General features: G+C 40.8%; 1 protein-coding gene and 1 long non-coding RNA gene across 16 annotated transcripts in view; one reads left to right on the forward strand and one right to left on the reverse strand.

Annotated features, from left to right (window-relative positions):
- foxp1b (forkhead box P1b) overlaps nucleotides 1-18,699 on the reverse strand; it is a 146,678-nt gene that overhangs the window by 103,910 nt on the left and 24,069 nt on the right. For 13 of the 15 annotated variants that reach the window (XM_013269979.3, XM_025907469.1, XM_019358611.2 and 10 more), the window contains one exon: nucleotides 10,087-10,130. The exons of the other annotated variants lie outside the window; for them this stretch is intronic. The gene's annotated coding sequence lies outside the window, so the exon portion shown is untranslated. The remainder of the gene's footprint in view (nucleotides 1-10,086; nucleotides 10,131-18,699) is intronic. 15 annotated transcript variants of the gene reach the window in all.
- LOC112846974 (uncharacterized) lies at nucleotides 9,386-11,677 on the forward strand. Its single transcript, XR_003220220.1, has 3 exons — nucleotides 9,386-9,619; nucleotides 10,107-10,179; nucleotides 10,898-11,677. It is a non-coding gene; the product is annotated as an uncharacterized LOC112846974 (long non-coding RNA).

Raw genomic sequence — 18,699 nt, forward strand, 5'->3', positions numbered from 1 at the left:
AAAATTCTGACTAAATAAAATGTACCAGTCTAAAAATGTCACCAGAGCATGAAGTCTTCAACATGATACTACTTAATTACAACCTAAAATACTAATTAAATTTTTAAATATCAAATTTAATTAATGTAAGTAGGTCATTTTTTGGTGTGGGCTTTTATTAAATGATGTCCTCGATTAAAATGAAAGTACACCTTGTGATCTTCTTGTTCTTTCTTACATATGCTTCTCTTCTTCCCACCCCCTGGTGGAAAACCTGAATTTTAGCAGGGAGGAAAAAGTGATTTTTACGAACATCCATGGTCCAATGCCTTTCTTCCTAAAGACACTCTGCTGTTCCCACTCTGCTCTCTACACCCCCTGCTCCCTCCTCCACACCTTCTTATTTGCTTCATCTGTTTCTTAGGCCAGGAATGCAGAAGTCTGTGCTGTAAGTGGGAAGCTCCGGAAAAAAGTGAGAGAAAAGAAAATCCTATCTTAGTAAAAACAAAACAAAAAAAAGAATGGAAGCTGAGCCCCTCCAGAAAGTCTAGAGAGAAGCATCAGATGCTGAGTGACACATACTGATGTGGCCAGTCAAAGATGCAATTTTCATGTGAAACCCTCTCAAATGGATCAGGGGAAAAGGAGGGGGGTGGGCTAGGGGTGAGGTGACACAAGTTGACAGGAGAGGAGCGAGAGAGAGAAATTGAGGGGTGAGAGAGGGTAGGATAGAGGGAAAGAGAGCAGAAATGAGACCTCAGGAAAATAAACAGGGTGTTGGGTTTCAAAGGCAAGGGGGACACAGGCATTCCATTGTTCAAGCCAATTATCAGTAGAAAATAATAACAACAGATGGATCCAGAGCGGCCAACTTGTGCCGGAGCACCGTAGCGCTGGAGAACAGATGATGAAACGTGAGAGTGCTGTTGGAGGGGCAAGAGGGACAGGAGGGGTGGGGAGGTGCTGCTGCCCTACACACACACACGCACACAAAGTGACACACATAGCTCCTCACACCAGATGTGAACTTCTACAAGGACAGCATAATATGTGCTCTCTGGCCACCATTTGTACCGTACAATAGTTTAGTCAACAGCACCACGTGTTCAAAAGGGGCATCTGAAGTCAGATGACACATATGGCCCCCGTGTTGCCATGTGATAAATTCAAATCTGTGCATTCCTTTGGTGCTCAACAAAGCGGGGTCATTTGTTGGTGAACACATGCTTGTTGCTGTAACAACACTAAAACATGTAATACACAGAATGAACATGCATTTTATTTTATTTTTTTTCTTTCACTCTGATGACCTCTTGTGAGGTTGTCATTTGATGTTTTACAGCATATTTTATGTTCACAGGAAGAACAGAAAGCTTCACCATTGCAGTGGAGGCAGACCTCATTGACTCTGGCTTCATTCACAGATCCCTCATATCATCCATGGACTGACAGGCAGCGGAGGGGGCTTGCAACCTTAAAACAAAACCAATTCTCTGTGTGCCCTGTCAAGGGTGGGAGATGTCTGCAGATAGCAGTACAAAAGATCTGCCCTTCCTTTCCACAAGAAAAGAGAAGTTTTCGTTTCATTAACTCCAGACTAAAGCGTAATTATCTCCCTACAGACCTTAATCACCAACAGAAGGATAATAGAACAAAAAGCAGTTTCTTCTTCAGTCATTAAAGTTTTTTTTAATGTTGTTGTTCTTTTTTCTTTCCTCTGCACTTTAGACGAGTCCATCAAACAATGCAAAAGATTAATGGGGGCTGGATTAAAGTCTCACTTTCAAAAACTGTTAGTAAAGGAGGTTAAAAGATTTTGGCCGATTTGCTTGAATGTGTCGTCTTTGGCTCCTTTTTATCAGGCGGTTTGACCTGTTGACCAGCAGGGGCTTTGGGTTGGCTCTGGAAGGATCACGATGTTGGATCAATAAACGATTTGATTAAAAGTGGTAAAAAAATAAATATAATCAGTCTGAAGACCAAAACACCTCTTTAGAATTGTATATAATCTAAATGACTAGCATTGCTTGAAGGTGCTTGTGATATTATACCGTGAATGAAAAATCCCAGGAGGATTGTACAGACGGATTTCTGCAGCAGGAAAAAAAAAAGAATGGAAAACTTTGCCTAGATTTAATTAGCTCATGAGAAATAATTGCCATTAGCAAATCCCGTCAAATGGGGTTGAGGCATTTTGCTGTAAAAAAAAAAAAAGTCATATTTTTGGATGATGAGGAGACAAAGGGTTTTCAAACAGGAACTGGCGGGCCATCAGCCGTTTAGTGCACTGACACTGGGGTCGAGTTAATTAGACTATTGTCATTTTAATCAGGACAGCGCGGCGGCCATCACTTCCTGAAAGAGCCAGTGGACTTTAAACAGCTGAGGGATTTTTGTGTACGTGTGTGCATGTGTGTGAATGTATGTGCATGCACTGTATGTGTGTTGGGCCTGAGGTGTCATCCGGCTATGGGTTATGGGGTATGGTCTGGTTCCCTCACATGCTTAGAACATTAATGAGCTGGAGACACACCACGGAAACAAAGGACCCTGAAGGATCACCAGGGGAAACTACTCGCCTCTACTCTACTCATGTCTCAGTTCATTTGAAAATAATTTAAATATCAAATATTTGAAATAATTTGCTTCTCCCTGGCTATCAGATTTTGAATAGGGAGTCTTTCATGTCTTCGTTATTATGTTCTTCACTGGCATTAGCATTTAAAACATAATTAATGTAACCATATTTTCGAGGTGCTTACCATTATGTTAGAATAATGGTTTATTTTTGTCTGATTTCCATATTTTATAAATACAATGGGACGACTGTAATAACAAACCCAAAGAATGGCAAATGATAGATCAAATCTTTGCTGAATATCATTAATCTAAAGAGAGTTTTAATCAAAACTGACAAAAGACTAGATTTAACCTGCTCAAGGCTTGCATGATGAAATTCACTTTGTGGCACTCCTTGTGAAAAACAGATAAAGAATGGTCGGTCGTATTTAGCCACCAGGCTTCGGAGCAAAAGTTGGGGGTGGAGCAGAATAACTCGAGCTGTCAGTGGAGCGCTGCCAATCAGTGGAGGTGATAAGGGGACCAGCTTAATGTTAACAACAAAACATCTTTGTGACTTTTCCCCTGGCCATAGTTCAGGTCATCTGTGGACAAGGTCACAAAGGTAACCTGGAGACAAATGCTGGTGAACTACCCCCCGTGACACCGCTGCCAGCCCCAGGGGCAGGGCTGGCCAATGACATTAGCTTCTGAGTACAAAGTAGACTCCTGCAATATTTCACATTCACCAACCTCAAGGAGGCTGGAGCGGCCCTGGCACATTTGACTCTGTGTCACCACTACTATGTCTGTTTATGATTATATTAATGGTTCTGTAAGTTCATCGTTTTTAACATTAGTCATTAATATTTCACAGGGAGTTAATATTAATCTGATCAGAAATTATCTTCCTTCAATAATTCAAAATTCACATAAATAATTCAATAAAAAGAATGTTCTGCATAGTCAAGAGGGGAAAAATGGAGATATTCAATAACTAGAAAAGTCGCAATACAGCCCCAACTTGGCTACAGCGTAGCAGCAGAATGTAAAATGCCAGGAGCAGCTTCAATGCAATGCAGCTTGTTAGTAGGAACTAAGGTAACCTTGGTCAATTTAATATGAGTTGTAATCCAGATTAAATAGACTGACTAACCCGGGACCAGAGGTTGCTGTATCCACTTGTGTACATTCAGAGATAAAGAAGAAACACAGACAGTGAAGTCTCTGCGCCATTAGAAGCGCTGCACCATCCAAGTTCTTCCATAAGAGATTTGCAGGGATTAGACTGTGAAATAAAGACCTAATCTTTATTTGACAGGGAAGCCAATCTCTGGCTCACTGGTCAACCCCCTTGTGGCAGGCGCCTCTTTCACAACTCACTTTCACTGTTACACACCTCAGGCTTATTTAAAACCACATTTAGGCTGCACACTCTAGCCTGTATGAGGTCTCAATGTAATTATCATACGAAAAAGACCAAAAAAAGAGATGAACGGTGAGCAGAGCCACAGAGGCAGAAAGACTTATTCCACAAACGACATCCAGTGTCTTACCTGCATGTGAGTGCATTGTGAGAGCAGGTTCCTTTGGTAATTTTCCTTTTTCAACTGGCCTAAGCTATGCCTGATTAAAAATCTAACCAATTTCCATGTGCAGTTCAATGACAGATGGAAAGAGATATTTCATGGAGATGTATAGTCGAGACTGATAAACTATTAATCACACTGCCGGACAATGACACCAGCTAAATTTAAACGCAAAGTGAAAAGGCGTCAAGTAACAGCCTCCCTTATTCCGTAAATTATTCATTACAGGGAGCTGTTATTGGACAGCAAATAGAATTAAAGCTCACAGATTCCACTTAATTACAGTACGTGTTGATGGTGGCTACAGATGTCACAGTTTGGACTGGCAATCCTTCACTATGTTTAACCCTGTCAGACAGTGACCAGGGCCGACTCCTATCCTGCTGTCTTCTTTTCACCATCCCTCTGTATCTGTGTGCTGTGTGATGTATATTTCTAATATAAGAGAAATATGTTAATAACATATCTAAAAGAATCTCAAGTGAAATCTATTGCTGACAGCCTTTTTCTTCCAAACCAGTGTGCTGCATATTTGCAAATCTGTTGTTTGATATGCACAGATTTGAAACTTAAATAACACAATTTAATTACAAGAACAAACAAAAAACAGATAAAGATTTGGGGGGTCATTTATAAACGTTGTGGTCATTTAGTCTGTCCTGCAGGGCAGCACTGACTCTGCCGTTCACATCTTTGCAGTACTGTCAACGGCACATGCAGCAGAGGCGAATCACGGCTGAGCAGACAGTGGTGCAGAGTGAAGAAGTGTCCTCATGGTAAAGCATCAGTTAATAGTCAACAACCTCTTTATCAGGGTATCTACAGCTATAAGCAAGTTGAATTTCAGACTTCGTACGACCTTCTTATCAACACTGTACACTGACCTCGTTTTTTATCTGTGGATGATGTTTTTATATTTGAAATGTATTTTTGTGAATCTAAGCCACTGGTTCCTGTGGTCAAACGGCTGCTTCATTTGTCTGTAGCTATGTGATATCTGATCCTACCACCTAGCAAGTCACAGGTGCTACAATAAATAAATACAGTCACTTCCTTAAACAAGCATTTTCCTCAGTAACAAATACAGCAGTTTATTTGTAACTGTAAATGAATGATTAAGATCAAGGAAATTTATAAATCTGACAAAGTTCTCAAGAGCTAAAGGTTTCTACTTTTACAGAAGCAGTTCTCCTGTGTTTGGGCAAGGCGACTGGACAAATATATTGGCTGTCGGAGAGTGGTTGACCTCGCTTAGTGGCCTGCCCCTATGTGAATTCAATTTGGGAAATGATTAACTTGCAAACCAAGATAGTACAGATAATTTTAACATTTTCCCCAACCTTACCAGGGGGAATAGCTTTTTGAATGAACTTCACTTGAAAATGAGACACTGCAACTAGGAATACATTTTACAAAAATGTAAAGTATAGAAAAAACATGTATCAACATGACCTCCACCAAACAAAAATAAATGGTAGTTTCAGCTAACGTCTGATTTACATTGTTTTAAAAATACCCGTCTACATCCCAAAAGGTTGATTCTGTTCATTTGGACGTAACGCTTTCAGTGGGAGAAACGTTTCGTCACTCGTCCAAGTGACTTCTTCAGTCTCAGCTGACTGCAGGTTTCCCCAACCTTATAAACAGTACATTTGCGCAATGACTGAAACTAGCCCACTGAATGAACAATGGGCTGTGACCTCATAGCCCATTGTTGTGTTTGATGAAACGTTTCTCCTACTGAAAACGTTACGTCCAGATGAACAAAATCGACCGTTTGGGATTTACTTACCTGGATGACTGAGCATGCATCAAGACATAGCCATCTACAAATTAGCAAAGGTTGAGTGTGTGATGGAAGTTGTAGTTTCCCTAAAACAGTAAGGACTTTAAGATATACAAAATAACCATTAACTGTTAAATTAAGCTACCATAAAAATTCACACAGTAATCAAATGTCATTTTCCTATGACTGGCACACAAAGGCTTTGTTTGTGTGCTCCATATCCGCTCAGTGTTTCTCCCTCACTATCTCTCTCCCTCTCTCTTCCTTGTATTACCCCCAGCTTACAGCAGCAAACAGAGTTGTATGCAAATTCTAAAAGCCATAATGCATTATATTGTTTGGTGTTAACATTTGAATATTTAAATGGCACGTTTTAGATCTAGATATTCCCATTTCAATTTCCATATACTGTACGTGCTGCATGCAGACAGTTAAGTTTGACCACATGGCAGGTTGAATATTTTGTCAGTGTATTTGCATCTTTTCTGCACAATATTGGTTTGACATGCCATCATTTTCATTATTATGTTCTTGCTGCATATATACTTGTTAATAATGCAAGTTACCAATGTTTATTAAATGTCTACAGTATGTGGCTGGTGTCACAGCCACAGAGCTAGATGTATGAATCACCCACGTACATGCCACTTAACCAAATTGGCAAAGCTGATAAGCCGTATTTACATAGCAGTGTTGCTGAGCGTGATTGCTATCAGTAAAACTTCCCCCCACGCTTTAATGGAAAGTTGGGCTATAACTTAGTGTGGGTTACAGCTGCCCTCAGGAAAATAGCTCAATTACACTCATGGATATAAACACTCATGTGGCTGTCGAAGTGGTAAACAGATGTGGGGTGACAGTCTGTTGTATGTGCTCAGTCAAGCAGCTGTTGCCGCACCTTCATTCATTCACTTGTTCTGATGACGGATTCCTGTTTCTCTTCCCATGGCTCAACGTCAAGCCGCGTTGTTTGCTTATGGGGCAGTGGCAAAAGGCAGATTAAGCTTCTGAGAATATCATTAGTGCGCTGCCTGTGTGAAGCTGCACTTTTACTGCTGCTGTCAAACAGTCAGTGTGCACGGAGTGGACATGCGTCTCCATAAAGGCCTTTCTGTTATTAGGCAGGGCAGAAGCAAACCCGCACCATCTTTCCAAACAGAGAAGACAGCATAAGAGCATTCTGAATGATGTCATATGATGTTATTTTGCCTTGGCGCACTGTGCGTTTGTGCTCACACAGTGTATTGAAAAGGACATCCCCTTTGGCTGTTGTCTCATTGGGAGCCTACCTGTCACACGGCTGATATGACGCTCTTTGAATGCAATGTGTACATGTGATCAGAGCTGCAGTGAGCACCCCAGATGACAAAGTGACTAGGAGTGTCAAAGCAGCCTACAAACAGGCCTGTCCTCTTCTAGACAGGAAGCTGGGAGCAGCAGAGGCGCTGCCTTGTCTCATCTGCCAGCAGTGCTCGCTGCCTCCCCGCCTCATCACAGCATCCATGTCTGATGGTGTGCACAACTCCATGCTGGACGGCTGTTTTGATTTCAGCCTGTGTGACACATCTGTTGCTTGTCACGTTGTGTTGTGCCTGTCTTGTGAGCCGAGCGCGACCGGGGCAAATCTGCTTCTCATCTCTCTGTTCGTGTTTACAAACAGGGCTGGCGTTTACAAACAGGCCAGCATGGTATGTGCTGTGCAGAAGGTCAGAATGCCTTATGAGACACAAGGTGCACCTGTGCAGCTGCTACTACAAGCCATCAATCCTCATAACCTGTTGTAAATGTGTAGGTTGTAGAATGTGAGTGCTCTGTATAAAAAGATGCATTACCTACTAATAAAACCTGTATGAAATGTTAAGTAAAAGCTCCAAGTAATTGCAGCGTTGATTGTATATAATACACAGTGAAAGGAAAAAAGTTATGGATCTTGGTCACTTTCTCATCCTTTAAGAATTTCCAATCATTGTACACTGCCTACTGAAAATCAATTACTTCCCTCCCACGTCTAATTGAAAAAATTTGCTGTAAATCAAAGCTGCATCAAGGGAGCATTCTTCACAGTCCGCTCTTTATGGGCTTTAAAAGTACTCTGCATGAGCGCCTCACAAAACTACCAAAATCAAGGATATTCTACGCAAGACTTCCACTGTCAGCTTAAATACATGAGCGATGACTATGGCTAATTGGATCCATCCAATCCATCCATCTATGAAGCACAGATGCTTTATCAGCGAAAATCAAATGACATTGTTTCAATCAGCAAGGCGGGCACAGCACTAAAGAACCAGAAAGGTATTTATTAATGAGATGCTACAGCAGCTTAGAAGGGGTGCATTCACAATTGTTTCATTTCTATGTCCTTGTCTTTCCAATTAATAATCCAAAGTGCTTCATAATTACTAGCTTAGGATTCATTTCCATGTTAAGTGCTGCTGTGACCATAAATTGCAGTGGAAAAACTTCTGATAGCAATGTTTGTTCACTGACTTTAAAACTGTGTTTTTCTTTCTCGATTATTTTCAAATAAAATAAGCGAAAAAGACAAAAATGAATAGAAATGACTAAATTCAAAACTACACTAAAAATAACAGTAAATTCAGCTTTTGTCTACACCAACCATCTGCTTGAGTATCAAACCCTTGCCTGCTATGTAAATGCAATCCCTCTTAAGAGGGTGGGGAAAAATTTGAGATGGCTCATTTACATTGCCAAATGACACAACACTCATACTTTCCATTTACTATCAAACTGTTTTGCAGACACACTAACCTGGAAATGATCAGCCAGAGTACTTCCTCACCACCAAGTCAATGTAACATCACTGCTGTAAAACAAACTGAAATCACGCTCAACAGTACACGGCGTGATCGAACACCGTGACTGCCATTTCGACTGGCCTCGTCAGACCACGAGACAACACGTAGCAGCGCTGGCACGGCAGGGAGGCACAACGCTGCTACGGAGCACTAATATATTCAAAGAGGGATCATTTACTTAAGGCTTGCATCCAAGGATCAGCCTGGCCTTCATTAGCCTCAATCTGACACGGATGTGAACAACATGTTGCCTTGCCACACGAACACTGCCCCTCCTCCCTCTGAACCCCAAACACTTGAATCTCTTCCCTTCTCTGAGACCTGCACAGCAAATTCCTCTGGAAATATCACAGGTTGTTAGCATTCCAGAGAGAATTTTACATGGGTGTACACTCAGGCCTTAATTAGAGACTCTATTTGATCATTCAGCAGCTGGGCTTTATTAAAAATATGGGTTCACCTCGCCTTACAGTCACCCCCGGCTCAGTGTGAAAGAGCTCACAGAGGCAGAAGAGTCTACGAGAGGAGAAAATGAATATTCATTGCTCGATACATAGAGTGTCTGTATGGGAAATCTACACCCTGCGAGGCAGTATTTACACTTGGTTTACAACAACACTGAATATCAGTCATGTCACAATCACCACTGTGAACAAAGTTCATCTCTGTCTTTTTTAATGTGAACACATGACTAATAAGATCTCCATTAATAGTCTATTTCCGAGCCGCATGTTGTTTACTGAAAAGCTTCAACCGTAAATGTCAGCACAGAACCTGAGCTACATCGACCTGAAAAGAACCAAAGAGATGTAAACTATATCTGACCAAGGTCGACAGGGACTATAAAACAAACACCGGGTTTAAGGTGAAGTCTTCCCTGCGTGAAGGTTAGCCATGTTTTGTGTTTACACTACACTGCAGGCTTTGAAATTGTTTTGCAGTGTGGAGTCTGCCCAGGGTCATTGTTTGTTTTTGACGTGTTTATACACCACACAAGGAGTAATGACTTCTAGGATAGTCTGGGGATGCAGACATGAGCCAGCACACTATCTGCAATTTTCTTTACTTTTCAGGTTCACAGTTAACTCTGAACACCAGCACGACTCACTGACCTGGCCCCTCGCACGCATTTAAGCATTCAAACTCATGTCAACATGCAACTGCATCAGGAAAAGAGGAAATCGGTTACTATGCAAAACCTTTCTTATCATCCTGTGGCATTCAAACTCACCACTATTACCATATAATGCCCTTCTTTGAGAAGACATTAGGAAGAATGCACCAAAAGCTGGTGCACGAGTCGCGTTTCTTAACCAAATGCTGGTGTCTACTGATGTTTCTGTGAGGTACTTACTTTAATCTATGGCTCCACAGGATGTCACCACTGGAGTGTCCTGGCTGGATCGGCAAGCAGTCAGCAGAAGGGGAGGAGAGAAGAAGAGAGGAGGTAGTAAAGGAAAGTTAAGGGGTGGGGGTGGCAGAATGGAAAAAAAAGAGAAACAGTGGAAATTATTTCAAACGTGAAGGTGACAAAAGCAAGAACATACTTATTTTTCCACAATCAGCTTATTCAATAATAACCGTGCTGTCACAACATGCAACCACATGCACCTCTCAGTTAAGTGTGAGTTCAAAACTGAAAGGTCACAAAAAAGGTCACTTTCAAATTAATATTCATGTCAGGCAGATAATAGGTTTGAACAGGCTTCCCAGTGGCCCCGTTTACATATCAGTGGATCCAGATTTAGTCTCTCAAACAAGAACTCCCTTGATTAAACAAATAATGACAAATTCCAACAACTGTAACTGAGTCCAAATTAATTTGAACATTGCTCTAATTGCATTTAAGCACTCCTCCTCCCTAACCTAAGATCAACTGCGTTTTAATTACTGCCTTCTGAAGAATGAATCCCCGCAGTGGCGGTGGAAAAATAAAAATAGAGCATGTTTTACAGAACACTAAAATGTAAATGTTTTTGTTCAGTATAAATAAAGCTCCGCTGCACTGACTTCTCACAACACTCGTGCTTTCTGAAATAGCTTGTTCGCCCTTTTCAATTTGCCACACATTAGCGCTCAGCCTCTTACAGCCGTGCTCTGTCATTCAGCTCTACTGCCCCATGCCCCTTCGCCTTAACTCTTTCCCTCCGTTTGCAAACACGCAGGGAAGAGACGGCGAAATGTGTTTCCTGAATGGGAGGAGAGGTGGAAAAAGCCCATCCTGCCCCAAGAATCACCGCCGCCCCACCAGAGCTGCCGCCACTGGCCTTTCTGCAGAGGCAGCAAAAGTTCCCCAAGAGGGGAGCGTCTGCCAACTCAAACAGGGCTCATTCTCCTCTCTGTGGGCCGTCAGCCGCCCATGTGGGCCTGCGCTGGGCTTCCTGAGGGCTCGATGCAGCTGGAGGACTTTGAATAAAGGTAACGGCAATGTCACAGCTACTGTAAACTTGCGAGGCTGCTCCTGTCAGCAGGACATTCCCAATCAAAGCAGAAACAACCCCACCTAAAACACAACACATTGTTTTTTTCCACTGGCCCCAAGTCCAAACTTCCCACGAATCACAAAGACAGCACACAGGCGAGAGGGCAACCACTGTTCCCTGATCTTGCCAAACAAAATGCCAAGAGACCAGGAATGACATTCAGCTCTGGGGTTTAAAAATACGAGCAATTTGAAAATGATTAGTCTTATTTTCTTGTTGAGCGCCTGACACAGGAGAGGAAACCAGAACAATCAACCCAACTGCCTTTTTTTCTGCTGAATTTAGAAACACTAATTAGTTTTGCTCTCGTAAAGCCAACCTGAAAACGACCAATTAGAAAGTGAAAATGAGACGTGCAGAGAAACAAGAGCTTGTCATTTGCACTGTTTAAGTCCCATATGCACAACTTTACTGTGATGACTTTCACACAAGCTCGGGATGATTGGCATGCCACCTACTAAATTTGATGTCACATACACACACACCAGTCAAACAGCCTTTTGCCTAGTTGGATGAAACTATCACAGATCTGTACGACCACATCAAACTCAAGCGGGCAGCCTGGGCATGCAGATGTCTGAAGCACCAGGCTGGGATACAGCCCACCAGGCTGACCACAGCACCAGCTGGTTACAGCTACAGACGTACCAGAGCCAAACTGTTCCCCCTTACAGGTGCCTCTTCTCTGAGTTTCCTCTTTCAGGGGTACTGGAATAATACATCTGTATGTACTCTTTCAATGTAACAACTGAGGCAGGTATCTGTAAGTACTTCTTTTTCAGACACACCTGAAATATATTTCACCTGCTGAGTGGCATTGGTTCGCATCTATCCAGTCATTAGAAGTGAATATAAAATGTGAAAATTATCTGCAGGAATTTCAGTGCTATTCCCCCGGCAAACAGTGGCGAGTGTTTCATCACTGTCGGACTGAAGACGGATGAGCTGTCAGTGCCTTCCCCTGTCCACAATCCAGCTCCTGGGCTGGGAAGTGGCTAAAAAAGGCCGGGGCAACGCTTTCCAGGACTGCGCCTTTTACTGGGAGTAATTCTCAGATGCCAGATTGCTGCCAACGTCCTTGCAGCCAATGGCAGAGAGGCCAGTAAGTTCACATTAACTGCAGAGTGTAACTGCACTGAACATCTGCTCATGAATGAGAGCGCTGCCCACTAACTCAGCTAGTTGAAGCCCGCTGATGAAAAATTCAACGTTCTCCTCGTTGGCACGCTTGTTTTGCACTATTCTCCTGAGCCCCTAGAATTATATTAAGAGAATTTCAGCACGGCCTGGTGTATCTGAGAGAACAGCTGGCGCTGAAAAGAGATCTGCCGCTCGGCGAGAGCTCAGGGACTTCACACGGGATCTGCCTTCTCCTACACCATTTGTCCTTGAAGAGAAAAAAACCCTCCAGTGTTAAGCACCCAGGTAATAATAAGAAAGCAGAGGCTACATTTAGCTGATTACACCACCCGTGTGTGCTACAGCGGACAGCGCATAACCACTGAAGACATGAATCGATATTGAGTGGAAAAGGAAGACAGAAGAGCATTTGTGACATGAGGCAGCTACCCCGACCTCAGGAGACCCATTCGGTGTACCTCTCTTTTGTTTGTCTTGTTTAGCTCATTAGATTGTTAACTAGGAAGAATCTGCCCCCAACCCCACAATATGGAACAAGCTTAATCAGAAACAGAAGCAGTGTGTTAAGGGAACAACTACTTCAAAGAGCTTCAAGTGCTGCAATCATGTGCCCCATGAGTTTCTAATGTTACAGGAAATGTTCAGGCAAACAATGAAAGTTGTCATGTTCATGTTCTAAGATGACTACTGACCCCAACTTTTTCTGGCATGCCCCATTTCACCACCCAAACCCAGTTTATGCATCACTCGCAGCTATATTTATCATTTGGCAACTATAAGAAATGATCCAAATTTCGGTAAAATAATGTTCAGCACAGCAGCAACAGCAAACTCTCAAACTTTCATTTTCCCAAATCAAAAATCATATTTATTCAACTTAACTTGACTCCATATTTTGCTCCTGAAAAAAACATACACAGTGACATGAACTGACAAAGTCTTTCCTGTGAAGATGATGAAACCATTTCTCCATTTAAAAATGTTAAGTTTAAGGAAGTGATGACTGCTAGCAAACACTAAGAATAAAAGATTACCAAACTCGGTAATTTCACTTCTGTCTTTCTGGAAATACAGTTAACATATTTCTATATGTCAGCAAAGAGCACAAACTAAGAGAACGAAACCATGTTTCTCATAGTTGATTTAGTTCAAATCTCAGTTTTACAATGTCTGACCTTTGCATCAAAATCAGGTGATTTTCATACATCTCTGCCTTCATCTGGATTTCTGTGCTTCATGTGTAGAAGGAAGCAAGAACAAGCTTAATTCATTTCTTTAATACCATGCACTGGATAATGTGGAAATCATGGCAATGGCCCAAAAGGGGATCCGTGAATATGATATTGCCATTGAAAACTGAGAGGATGTCTGGCGAGAAGCTCATTTAGCTGGTGACAAATGACAGCACTTTGTCTTCCTGACAAGATCCCTCCTTCATCAAATGTCCAACTTCACATGGAAATAGGAAATCACACATTATCACACTGACAAACAATTACAACCATGTCATTAGCAGCAACCCTGGGCCTGGAACCATTAACAAAATACAATGTTGCACACCACGCTAACCATCAGAAGGAACACAGGATGTAGATGAAAATCACTGATAAATCAATCATGACACAAACAACCTGATGCTTATAGTTTGGGAGCTATAAATGGAAGGAATGAGGGGTGATTACAGTCGTGTGTGCCAGCTAAATAAATCACAAAAAAATTAATAAATAAAAAAGCTCAAGCAATCAAAAGTTCTGAATAAAGATTTATGTCTTTGCTGATGACAGAACAGTGCTTGCTTTATATTAAAAGTCAACACTTTAAAGGAGTTTCACTGTACGTGACTTAATCAGATATGGAGCATTAGTATCTTTTTTAATACATCTCCCAGTGTCAGGCAGCAAATGAAAAAAGCTAGCCTCTGTAAATATGACTGCTTACTTCTAACACAAACATTGTTGACACCTAATGTAATTTCAGCGGGACATCCAACTGAAAGCACACCGGGGTAATATAATGCTCTTAATGAGAATTCCTTCCAGCTTGAGACCTTGGCGAGATAGCCATAATGCATGGCTTCTCTTTTTAATAAAATAATTGTTACAGTTATTAAAGATGAATCTCATCACAGCCGAGATGACAAAATAATTCATTACCAAAACCAAGGCTTTAAATAGCTGCAAATTATGAAGCCCTACCCCCAACCCCTGGAAAATACACTTCTAGATAAATGGCTTCGTTATTTCATATAAATATTAGATATACAGCATGCTGCCCTTGAAAGGAAAGAATTATTGCAATTGTCCATTAAAAAAGTTTGCATACACAGAATGCACCATGGGCGTCAATAACTACTCAAAAATACATAAAAAAATAAACAGTTTTCCAAACATGTAGCAGCTACAAAAAACCCTACTCTGTTTTTTTTAATCAACCGGTGCATTTGTTTTATAAATTAATTGTATCTAAATCTATTCTGTTAAGTAGAATGACTGAGCTAGAGTCTATTTTTTTACTGTTACTACAATAATAAGTCTAATGTTATGTACATATTTCCTCTCAATATTTCAAATGAAAACACAAATATAGATGAATCTAAATTACACGTGTCCTTAAAAATTACATAGAAGCATTCTTTTAAAAAAAAGAAAGAAAAAAAAGATAAACCACACACATGCACACAACACTGATCGGCTACTGCCTGCATGACGTTGCACGTATTCCAGTTTGGCTTCTTTTGGAAGCTCCTATGTTTTTCCTCATAGCACCTCCATGTGTGAAACAGAGAGTGTTGGAAGATATTTGTATTAACTTCCACCAATCCGTCCCAACCCCACCCCTTCCTGTTCACAGCTCGCTTCTAGTTTTATTTATGTATTCAAAAGAGATAATTTACAGTGATGGCATGGAAACTTCCCAGCATGCCTTTTAACCTGTCGTTTTTCACTCTCTCTGCAGCAGGATGTCCAGAGGAAATGCTTTATTAAGATCCTGCCGACATGAAGAGCTGCTGTGACTTACTGGTGCATTACTGTCTAAAAGGCAAAGTTATTTAGACCAATAAAAGGCTAATATATTGTTGGAGTGGAATTACACAGAAGTTATCTCTGCCTTAATAACATCACCGCAACCCCTGATGTTGTTTAGATCAATAAAGCCCATTAAAGTACAGACCTCAAGCGCAGATAAGGCTGCACTGCCACAGCAAAATACAGCTTGCTAGCATCTGAGAGATCAGAGGTCTTTCTCTGGCACACAAAAAAGTGGTCAAAATGAGAAAAAGACACTTCAACTTAATACCATAAAAACCTTAAATTCAATGAAGTTCATCGTCTGCCTCCTGGAGCCTCCTGGCCTACACATAAACAAGTAGGAAGATGCTAATGGATTTCAGATATTGGTCAGACAAAGTAAAGAAAAGCCAGAAGATGTCAAAGCAAAGGTGAAACTGCGCTAAACCCCTCGGCTGCATCTCTGCACTGGGTTTCCTGTTAGGAAGAGGTGGGCTTTTAAGCAGCTCTCTTATTTCAACACTTCCAAAAAAAGTCCTACTATAAACTCCCTCTTGACCTTCAACTTTGCCTTCGAACACAATTTCATAAAGGGGTGAATTTTCCTTCTTTTCCCGTCAGTGCAGCTGCTTATTCTCTGCACTGATGATGTCACTGTAAACTCTGATTCAAAGATTAAATGAATTTCACCCACGTAAGGCAAGGGGGAAAAAAAGAGCGCATAAAAGTAGACAACGGCTGAAAAAACATGTCTAACTATGCCATCAAAGGGGCTCATTTTTAACAGTGTCCACCAGGTGATGCACTAAATCATGCTGCTGTCCATCAGCCCTAAAGACAGATGACCACAGCCTGACCACTTCCTTGAGGCTCTGCCCCAAGCAAAGATGACAACACAGAAAGAAAAAAAGAACATCAGAGTGTATGTATAGCTGCGTATATGTGTGTGTATGTATGTGCACTTTCTCACTTTTGGGAGTGCAGACAGCATTCACGTGCACTTGTAAATTGCAGCACACAGAGATACCACAGGAAACCACAGGAAACGGTATCTCTATAAGCACGCGAAAAACAAACAAGACTTTTTTTTCTTTCTTTTAAATACAAAATGTCCCCTATGGCTTATACAATGTCAATAGGAAGTTTACAGACACCGTGTGCTCAGATGTGGGGGGAACTACGCTGAAGACACAAACAATGTTTAAAAAAAAAAGAAAAGAAAAGAAAGAACAAAAAGACAATAGCAACAGTATTTTTGCAAAAAAGTTTCTGTTGCTTCTCACAGACTCATCTCAATGTACACCTGGGAAGACTGCGCTGGACAGATGCTGTAATTCCAGTGCCGGATAAAAGTACTAAAACTCCCCCAAAAATGTTTCCATCATCATTCTTTTACTCGTCTGTCATTCTCCAGCACTCTGGCTCATGCTTTAACAGCTGTAGCCACTGCAGCACAAGCATATATATATGGTTCATGTGTATTTTTACACAGCATTATCCTAGTACAGTAAATCACAGCTAATTTTAAACAGAACTTATAATGTCTTTATTTATTTTCTAACAAATGTACACTGATGGAGTGGTGAATGTTCCTAGTAACCATGACCAGGTTTTCACGAAATCAGGTCAAAGAATTAAGCAATAACTGCAAACCACTGGTTTAAACTCTCAGTTTCAGACAGCTATTTTCTGCTCACTGACCTGTATGAAGCCAATGAGAGAAATAATATGGTTATCTCAGGGTAACCGATCAGACGAAAGTTTGCTTAAAAGAAAACTGGTGGGCTCCAAAAAGGCCCGGTATATGATGAATAAGAAATATTTTAAACTGTGAATCATGCAAAGTTACTTTCCATGAATCACAATCCAAGACTAAACAGCTAGAACTGGCAGTGACGTTTAAGACATTTAATAAGGTTTAAGAAGTTGCAGCTTCCCTCAGTTTGATGGCCTGTAAGAGGTTGTACTCCACTTTACTGATTTGAGAAACAGATTGCAATTATCAATGTGTCCACAGGCTTAAGTGACACATAAAAAAATGAGGGGAAAAAATGCAGCACAGAGATCTTCAGGAGGTCCAAAAAAAACTATTTATCTAACATCTAAATACAAGAACCTTTAAAGGTCTTGAATTCAGGTAATTTCATTTAAATCATTTTAGGATTTTTACAGCCCCTGCAGACAGCTGTGACACAGAGACAGGACAGAACATTTGTCACAGTGAGGACTGTGAATAATAACTCCAAAAATGTATCAGCTATATGACAATGTGATATTACCGAAGAATAAATACACTGCAGACAAAAAAGGGAGAGAAGAAAGATGAGGGAAGAGGACATACAAGAGAGAGCAAATCCTCTACCAGCAAGTGAAAGCATAAATAAAGTGTGGCACATCTTTTACCTTCTTCAATTATCTGCCTTTTGACATGCAAGCTGAGCACAGTGTAATTAACATCTCAGGAGATAATGGGGTCGCTACTCACTGATCAATCTCACACATATATTATCTGCCTTTTACCAATCCAAGCGCCTGTTATTCTAGGAAGGAAATATTCCAGAGCGGACTTTTTCCCCCCTTTTGGGTGGGGGCATTTAATAAAACTCTGGTAATAGGCCTAATGACTCATTCAATTGGACTCATCTTCCAAAACATCAATTAGTCTAAGACCCAACTATACACAGCATTGTGTATAGCAGTAAATAGAAAATCCAAACCAATTCAAGGAAGAGGTAACCACGCTGTCGTCATCTATTACATACACTGCCATAGATGAATAAAAAGACTTTAAGACTGTTCCCTCTACGTCTAGAGCAGTTACATGTGTTGTTGCTGAGTCTGCCGGCCCGATAAAAGCATTTAACAATACTATCTGAATCTATTTGACCTTCCTAATTCCCTCTTTAAAAAATAGACTTTTTTAAAGAGGGAATGTTTGGTTTGTGAATGGAAATAAACTTTGCAGTATATTGCTTTTGCAAATTCTTTTTACTCCTATAAATACAGATATTACAAAAGCACAGACAGAAAGTCCTAGACTAACAGCCATTGCCTATTTATGTCAAGACTTTTAGATCAAATCATGCGTGTTGTAATATCATTAGTGAATTTTAATTTGCTAATTTTAATTCCAAATTTCAGTTTTGGAATTCACATTAAAGTGTGCCAATTTCTGCTCATTTTGAACTGCATATTTTTTGTTCTTATTCTCTGATAAAACTGTTTTTGTACACTTCAAAATAATCTTCATGTACCCCTCCCCCCAACTGTCATAAATAGCAGGTGGGTGGAGCTGTACTAATAGCCACAGCTGTGCTTTGTTAGAATACAATATTA

The sequence above is a fragment of the Oreochromis niloticus genome, linkage group LG5 (assembly GCF_001858045.2).
Source record: "Oreochromis niloticus isolate F11D_XX linkage group LG5, O_niloticus_UMD_NMBU, whole genome shotgun sequence".
Classification (NCBI taxonomy): Eukaryota; Metazoa; Chordata; class Actinopteri; order Cichliformes; family Cichlidae; genus Oreochromis; species Oreochromis niloticus.